The following is a 9,473-nucleotide window of genomic DNA, read 5'->3' as shown; positions in this document are numbered from 1 at the left end:
TGACATCAATCATGGCCTATTTGACAACAATTATGGCCTATTTGACATCAATTACCGCCATTGGATACCAATTGTGGCCTATTTATTATTATAATTGATTTTGCGTTTTCTATTCCCTCCCACCCCCCATCCCCCCACCGGGTCGGTTCTTAAACAAATTGATTTTTAGAAATGGAATAAACTTGCAGTATCGTTTTTATAACCATGACCTTTGAACCGTAGACCATTTAGTGAAGTTCAGCGTACTATTGTGTTGACGAACCATTCAGCATTATGTGGTTCTCTTTGTGTGTGTGTGTGTGTGTGGGGTGGGGGTGGGGTGAGGGGGAGGGAGATTACATCAGCGGCTTAGATATTGGAATCAGGTTTTTTTTCCCCACCAGATATTTTATTTCCGGTGGGGTGGGGGCACTTAAAACTCTTAGGCGCGCTTAAAATTGTTTGAAGGGATGCCTGATAGAAGTCACTCTAGAAATCAGCACCCCTATAGATTCATAACATTCGGATTGTGAAACAGATTTCATTACAAATGACCCCAACAAATATTTCCTTTAACCAACCTATAAAATTAAATAACCGATCTTATAACGCATCAGTTACATTTTTACCACGACAGTTGTATGCTCAGTTAAAAATGTTAGGGAAACCAATCGATTTAGAAAATGTCGATTTTGACAATTTCATTAGAAGCAAGTGTAAGATCTAAGAAGAAGTGATGTGTAAGCAAATGTAAGATCAAAGAACCCAGCTAATAGTTTCATCGTTTTCGTTTGGTTTTTAAAGACCGTACACGATTTGCACGAATTTAACTAAATGACAAACTAAATGTTACGTGAAGTAATTGTGTTGTAGACTACCTCTACCACATTTTATGAAAATAAGAAAATAGTTGAACAACACTACCATGTCGCGTTATTTTAAATGCAGACGATATCTTATTGATAAATCAATATTGATTTAGCAAAATGTTTTCGTTAATTAATCAAAACTTAAAATTTTCTTCAATCCGAAATAGTTTTCACTCACTAGTTTAAAACGATACTGAATACCAAATGGCTGTTGCTGAACATTTCTACTTGTGTATCACAACACCTCGTTTGTTTTATAAAGTCACTGTTTTTTTTCCCACCATAATTCATTCGTTAATTATTTTTTAACTATTGAAAAAGAAAATTCAAACAAGCATAAATCTGAATTTTAGGTTTATTTCATAGAAACAGGTAACTGTAATATTGTCCTTGTTAGGTAGGTCTTACATATTTTAAAATGTATTTCTTGACTTGCCAGTTTGGCTTGGTGCCAGAGGCGACCGTGGGGCAATTTTTTGGACACACTCTGGGACAAAAGTCGCGGCCAACATGACGCTGTGGCCGTTACCTGACAATGACACGTGTCTCGTGACGTCAGACACAGAGTTTAACTACAGCAGCTGTCAGAGTAGCTTCCCCTTTATGTGCCAAACAGGCAAGTGGTGTTGTGTTGTAAGAATAACCTCCCTGTCTTTACTTTAAAAAGTTATCGTTTTCTTAAGTGTAGGGTAGTTTCCCCTTATTTGCTACACAGGAAACTAACAATTATCAGTATCAGTTTGAAAACTCTGGTAATTTTTTTTCAACCGTAATTTGTTTCCCCTTTATAATTCATACACGCAGTTATCGAACCTTTCGTAACTATTAACATATTCATTGTACTGCGAGAGACGTTTACTGCGCCCCGAGTTAGCGGACCTTAGTTGAGTTGCGGAAGTTGCTCATGCCTGACTGATGCTACCCTAAGGCTTCACCGCGCTCCATTAAAGGTTAATGGCGCAATTAGGTCGAGTTAATTGTCAAAAAGAGACTTGTATTTATGCCCATATAATTAACTCGCCTCCTTCCACTAATCATAACCGGTAACTAAATCATTTGTTAACAATTTTTTTTTGTGTAAACTTAATTTAAAAAAGTAAATATGACATTTTGGGACCAGAAATACTGTAGTTAAAAAAAGGAAGTAGAGTTCACTTGTTTATGTAAACTCAGCTTATGAATGGGTAGTGTAGTAACTATTATGCCAAGTAGCTTTTTGCATAGCCTAATGTGAGTCAGGTACTCATCAGAACTGAGTGTGCTCAAGTACATCTTTAGTAGATTTTAGCCCCACCCATTAAACTTTACGTAACTACCTAGAACACACTCTAAATATTTATCTAATTTTCTATACCGCCCATCAGATATAGCTCCACCTAAAAATAAAGCTCCACCTACTAATTATTGCTGTACTTCCCTAGACCGCCCTTCAGATATAGCACCACCTACTTATATTTCTGTACTTTTCTAGACCGCCCACCTGATATATCCCCACCCACTAATTATTTCTGTGCATCCCTAGACCGCCCATCAGATATATCCCCACCCACTAATTATTTCTGTGCATCCCTAGACCGCCCATCAGATATATCCCCACCCACTAATTATTTCTGTGCATCCCTAGACCGCCCATCAGATATATCCCCACCCACTAATTATTTCTGTGCATCCCTAGACCGCCCATCTGATATAGCCCCACCCACGAATCAAGCTCCACCCACTAATTATTTCTGTGCTTCCCTAGACCGCCCATCAGATATATCCCCACCCACTAATTATTTCTGTGCTTCCCTAGACCGCCCATCAGATATATCCCCACCCACTAATTATTTCTGTGCTTCCCTAGACCGCCCATCTGATATAGCCCCACCCACGAATCAAGCTCCACCCACTAATTATTTCTGTGCTTCCCTAGACCGCCCATCAGATATATCCCCACCCACTAATTATTTCTGTGCATCCCTAGACCGCCCATCTGATATAGCCCCACCCACGAATCAAGCTCCACCCACTAATTATTTCTGTGCTTCCCTAGACCGCCCATCAGATATATCCCCACCCACTAATTATTTCTGTGCTTCCCTAGACCGCCCATCTGATATAGCCCCAACCACTAATTATTTCTGTGCATCCCTAGACCGCCCATCTGATATAGCCCCACCCACGAATCAAGCTCCACCCACTAATTATTTCTGTGCTTCCCTAGACCGCCCATCAGATATATCCCCACCCACTAATTATTTCTGTGCATCCCTAGACCGCCCATCTGATATAGCCCCACCCACGAATCAAGCTCCACCCACTAATTATTTCTGTACTTCTCTAGACCGCCCATCAGATATAGCCCCACCTACTGATGCCTGTTACCCCTACATAGACGCCGTCTATGTCAACGGGTCGTGTGTCAAGGTATTCCAGTACCAGACGACCCTACAGGCAGCCAAGGTAACCCGCCTCAGTAACAATACAGTAACAATACAGTAACAATACAGTAACAATACAGTAACAATACAGTAACAATACAGTAACAATACAGTAACAATACAGTACCAATACAGTAACAATACAGTAACAATACAGTAACAATACAGTAACAATACAGTAACAATACAGTAACAATACAGTAACAATACAGTAACAATACAGTAACAATACAGTAACAATACAGTAACAATACAGTAACAATACAGTAACAATACAGTAACAATACAGTAACAATACAGTAACAATACAGTAACAATACAGTAACAATACAGTAACAATACAGTAACAATACAGTAACAATACAGTAACAATACAGTAACAATACAGTAACAATACAGTAACAATACAGTAACAATACAGTAACAATACAGTAACAATACAGTAACAATACAGTAACAATACAGTAACAATACAGTCACAATATTTCAACAGCGACTGTAACTATATAGTAAAAAATACTTCCACTATGTTAAAACGTTACAAAGAGTAACATTTTTTTTTCAAATATAATAAAAAAGTTACAAACGGGTAACCATTCTTATATTGTGACAAACTGGGACTGCTACAATTGACTAAACATATCTCCACTATGATGAAACGATACAATATAGTAAAAGTGTTTCTTATATGATAAAACATTACAATGTAGCATTTAGGCATAGTAACAATATTTCCACTGTTACAGTTACACCACAGTAACACAAATTAAACTCTGACACTTACACATTAAAAACAATAATTAAAATGTGAAGAAGTTTGCAATTGATCATTTTGTACTTATCTGTTAATTAGTTAAATATTCATGTTTAATCTGTCAGTTAATCTGTCAGTTCGACAATGCTACACTGACAGAAGTTACAACAGAAGATGAAATTATTGCCTTAAGCCGGGTAATGAAGCCAGGACAGTTAGGTAATTCTCATCAAGTTTTTAGAACATTTGGAAGTGAATAGATCAGTATTTGATTCTTAAAATAAATTATCCATTGTTTTGTTTTCTTTACTCTTATTTTTTCTCCCATAACTGTAATCTTAGTTTAGATGTCAATGATATTAAAACTAGGTAGAAAAAAGTTTTTTTTCCGTAGTGTTAGTAGGTAAATCATTATTATTGCCATCCATCCATCCCTGAACGACAACACCAGAACTCAAGTCGTCTGTAACTGTTGTGGGCTACACATTATAAATTATACACTAAAGACGGCGGACGACTTATTTCATTTTGATGTACACTCAAAGCACTAATTATGATAAAACTATGTTTCGATAACTTTTGTTTGCTTTCGGAGATTCGTGCATTCACAGTTATTATTATAAAAGTGTTACATTTAATACTTTAAAAATACAAGTAGCTTTAAATAACACAACAAAATATATTTTTTTAAGTATGAAAAGTTTTCACGTAAAAGAAACTGGTGTCAACACATTTACTACATTCTTTTTTATTCAGTATTTGTCTTAACATTTGATATTTACATACGATTTTACCTAAAATAATGCACTGCGAATGTATTTCATTCTTATACAGTCTGGGTGGACGTGGATTACCAAAGTTTAGCCAGCAAAAAAGTATGTAGTCTCTTGGACGTCAGCAAAACGTCTGGTCAACTAGGTTTGACCAGTGCAGACAGTGTGGTGTGTCCAAGTGGTCTGACGACCAACTGCTCGCATGGTAGGTACAGGTAGATTGCATCAATACATGGGTGGACTGGTTATATCACTGCTTACGCTGAATCCGTGTTGCACGCACTACAACATTTTCTATCAATGTAATGTGTAGAATCTGGTCAAGACTTAAACTCTAGATCCATTTCTTCCAGCTACAACATTTTCTATCCATCTACAGATTGTAATGTGTAGAATCTGGTCAAGACTTAAAATCTAGATCCATTTCTTCCAGCTACAACATTTTCTATCCATCTACAGATTGTAATTTGTAGAATCTGGTCAAGACTTAAACTCTAGATCTATTTCTTCCAGCTTTCACTGCAACATTTTCTATCCATCTACAGATTGTAATTTGTAGAATCTGGTCAAGACTTAAACTCTAGATCTATTTCTTCCAGTTTTCACTGCAACATTTTCTATCCATCTACAGATTGTAATTTGTAGAATCTGGTCAAGACTTAAACTCTAGATCTATTTCTTCCAGTTTTCACTGCAACATTTTCTATCCATCTACAGAATGTAATGTGTAGAATCTGGTCAAGACTTAAAATCTAGATCCGTTTCTTCCAGCTACAACATTTTCTATCCATCTACAGATTGTAATTTGTAGAATCTGGTCAAGACTTAAACTCTAGATCTATTTCTTCCAGCTTTCACTGCAACATTTTCTATCCATCTACAGATTGTAATTTGTAGAATCTGGTCAAGACTTAAACTCTAGATCTATTTCTTCCAGTTTTCACTGCAACATTTTCTATCCATCTACAGATTGTAATTTGTAGAATCTGGTCAAGACTTAAACTCTAGATCTATTTCTTCCAGTTTTCACTGCAACATTTTCTATCCATCTACAGAATGTAATGTGTAGAATCTGGTCAAGACTTAAAATCTAGATCCGTTTCTTCCAGCTACAACATTTTCTATCCATCTACAGATTGTAATTTGTAGAATCTGGTCAAGACTTAAACTATTCGTCTATTTCTTCCAGCTTTCACTGCAACATTTTCTATCCATCTACAGATTGTAATTTGTAGAATCTGGTCAAGACTTAAACTCTAGATCTATTTCTTCCAGTTTTCACTGCAACATTTTCTATCCATCTACAGATTGTAATTTGTAGAATCTGGTCAAGACTTAAACTCTAGATCTATTTCTTCCAGCTTTCACTGCAACATTTTCTATCCATCTACAGAATGTAATGTGTAGAATCTGGTCAAGACTTAAAATCTAGATCCATTTCTTCCAGCATACACTATAACATTTTCTATCCAACTACATATTGTAATTTGTAGAATCTGGTCAAGACTTAAAATCTAGATCCATTTCTTCCAGCTACAACATTTTCTATCCATCGTTTTATTTTACATAGTCTGGTCAAGACTTGAACTCTACGTCTATTTCTCCTAGGTGTGACGTTGTGTTCGTGTGCGGCAGGGGACGCTGGTGGTGGCTGTAGCAACACGGCATCTAACGGATTCGCCTGTCGGAAAAGTGAGGACTCTTCAGGAAATTCCTCGCTAGAAGTGTAGAAAAATAACTTATGCGTAGTCGTGTGTGGTCTGGTGTGTGGCTTGGGGATGGTGTGTGGGTGTCGGGTGTGGTATGGTGTGTGGGTGTGGGATGGTGTATGTGGGGTGTGGTATGGTGTGTGGGGTGTGGTATGGTGTGTGGGGTGTGGTATGGTGTGTGGGGTGTGGAGTGTGGTATGGTGTGTGGGTGTGGGTGTGGTATGTTGTATGTGGGGTGTGGTATGGTGTGTAGGTGTGGTATGTTGTATGTGGGGTGTGGTATGGTGTGCAGGTGTGGTATGTTGTATGTGGGGTGTGGTATGGTGTGTAGGTGTGGTATGTTGTATGTGGGGTGTGGTATGGTGTGTGTTGTATGTGGGGTGTGGTATGGTGTGTGGATGTGGTATGTTGTATGGGTGTGGTATGGTGTGTGGGGTGTTGTATGGTGTATGGGTGTGGTATGGTGTGTGGGGTGTGGTATGGTGTATGGGTGTGGTATGGTGTGTGGGTGTGGGATGGTGTGGGTGTGGGATGGTGTGTGGGATGTGGGGTGTGGTATGGTGTGTGGGTGGTGTGGTATGGTGTATGGGTGTGGTATGGTGTGTGGGTGTGGGATGGTGTGGGTGTGGGATGGTGTGTGGGTGTGGTATGGTATGGTGTGTGGGTGTGGTATGGTGTGTGGGTGTGGGATGGTGTGGGTGTGGGATGGTGTGGGTGTGGGATGGTGTGTGGGTGTGGTATGGTATGGTGTGTCGGGTGTGGTATGGTGTGTGGGGTGTGGTATGGTGTGGGTGTGGGATGGTGTGTGGGATGTGGGGTGTGGTATGGTGTGTGGGTGGTGTGGTATGGTGTATGGGTGTGGTATGGTGTGTGGGTGTGGGATGGTGTGGGTGTGGGATGGTGTGTGGGTGTGGTATGGTATGGTGTGTGGGTGTGGTATGGTGTGTGGGTGTGGGATGGTGTGGGTGTGGGATGGTGTGTGGGTGTGGTATGGTATGGTGTGTCGGGTGTGGTATGGTGTGTGGGGTGTGGTATGGTGTGTGGTATGGTGTATGGGGTGCGGGATATGGTCTATTTGTCATTTACACGAAAACAGCTCTACATATATATCTGTAGAGGTGGATGTCCCCTGCGACACGATTCTACCTGGATCTGTGTATATAGAAGGTCAATGCATTAAGTACTTCGATCAACCATCCACCTGGTCTAACGCACAGGTAAATCAGCCTTTACAACTTTACTAGTAGAAGGTAAGGTTAGGCATCTTTTTAAAAATTAGCCTTTACAACTTCACTAGTTTAAGTTGAAGCTAGGTATCTGTTTAAAGAATTATATTTATATTGTAGCTTTTCTCTTACACGTTGGCTTTTGTAAGGATGTGTGATCCGTTTCTGGTTTTCGTTGTTACTGGTTTGATAATATCGCTAACATTATCGCTACTCTTATCCCAGCCCTGACCCTTATCTTATTGTAAACCTTATCCCTGATCAGAACAATGACCCTAACGCATGACGCAAATAGCATACCTAAACAGCAGAGAAACAAATATCTTTCTATGTTCTTATTTTAAAAACCAAAGCCCATCCTAATTTTACATCAGCTAAATCGAAATTAATGGACTGATTAAATTCTATTAGTTTTTGCTATGCCACGTTCAAAGCTAGATCTACTACTAAAAAAACACTTTCATTGAACCTTGACCTTTAGGGCACTTGTTTAAAACTCAACGCCCACCTAGCAGAGCCAAGTGGACCCGAGTTTGACCGACAGCTGAAGCAATACCTGGACAAAATGACTGGAACTCAAGGTATGTCAAGTGACTTTATGGATGGTAGGCTATATATGTTGTCATGTAATTTAGACGAACTTGTCTTCAGTGATATAAATATTGTCATGTAATTTAGACCAACCTCCCCTCTGTGATCTATGTGTTATGTGATTCATACTCTAGCACTTACTGAGGTTTATCAGACCATTTGTTCTGAGTCCTGTTAACGTTATTCTATGAGTAAAAACTAACCGATGGCTCCGAATACGTTAATAGAAGCCTCAAAATAGCACAACAAAGGTACTGATTGGCTTTTATAGATTTCCAAATTTAGCAGGCAGTAAGATTTAGGCAAAAAGTTAAATTTAAAACAAAACCTACATGAATAATTACAATTACAACATTTATTAATATAACACGGCCACGCTTAACCCTTACCCCACCCTCTGCATAATAACAAAACTATGGCCCACCTAAAATAATCACAAAACTAACACAAACATATACTAGTTTCATAGTGTCTATTCTTTAGTAAACATACTATATCAAAACCCTTATGTTAAAGTAACACGTCATTACGATACTCTCAATCTCACCACCCACCAGAGTGACGTAATTTGTAAACACCCCCTCCCCCCTGTGCTAAGTGCCAGTCCTGCTACACGTTTTAAATCATCCAACTTCCCCTTCTAACCCAACACAACAGAGCTGCCGATCGGTTAACCGTATTTTGGTTTTAAAATAAACATCAGCAGGTACAGATCCACCATCAGCCGGATCAACTTCATCACCAGCAAAAACATCAACATCAACATCATCATCTTCTACCACAGCTACATCAACTTCTACTTCATCAGCACCGCTGAACGATAACTCGAACTTACAAGCAAGTGTAGCAGGTAGAACGTACTTCAAACCAGTCTAATTATAACTTACTTGACAGGATCGTAACTTCAATCGCAACCTTACCTAAACACGAACTCTTACAATAATTTTATCTTATAACTGACGTTAACACTTATTTGATTCAAACATTTTATTACACATAAAATAAAATAGACGAACATTAAATGTAGAAATATTTAATGTTTTTGTACGTAATGATTTTTTAATGAAATTTCTCTGGTTACAAGTCTGTGTCCAGAAAGTTGATTTTGTAAATGTTAGACTCTCATTGGATGAACATTATAACGGCCAC

Source organism: Physella acuta, unplaced genomic scaffold (genome assembly GCF_028476545.2).
Source record: "Physella acuta isolate Inbredline_101_S28 unplaced genomic scaffold, ASM2847654v3 ptg000905l, whole genome shotgun sequence".
Lineage (NCBI taxonomy): Eukaryota > Metazoa > Mollusca > Gastropoda > Physidae > Physella > Physella acuta.
This window is presented reverse-complemented; position numbering follows the sequence as displayed.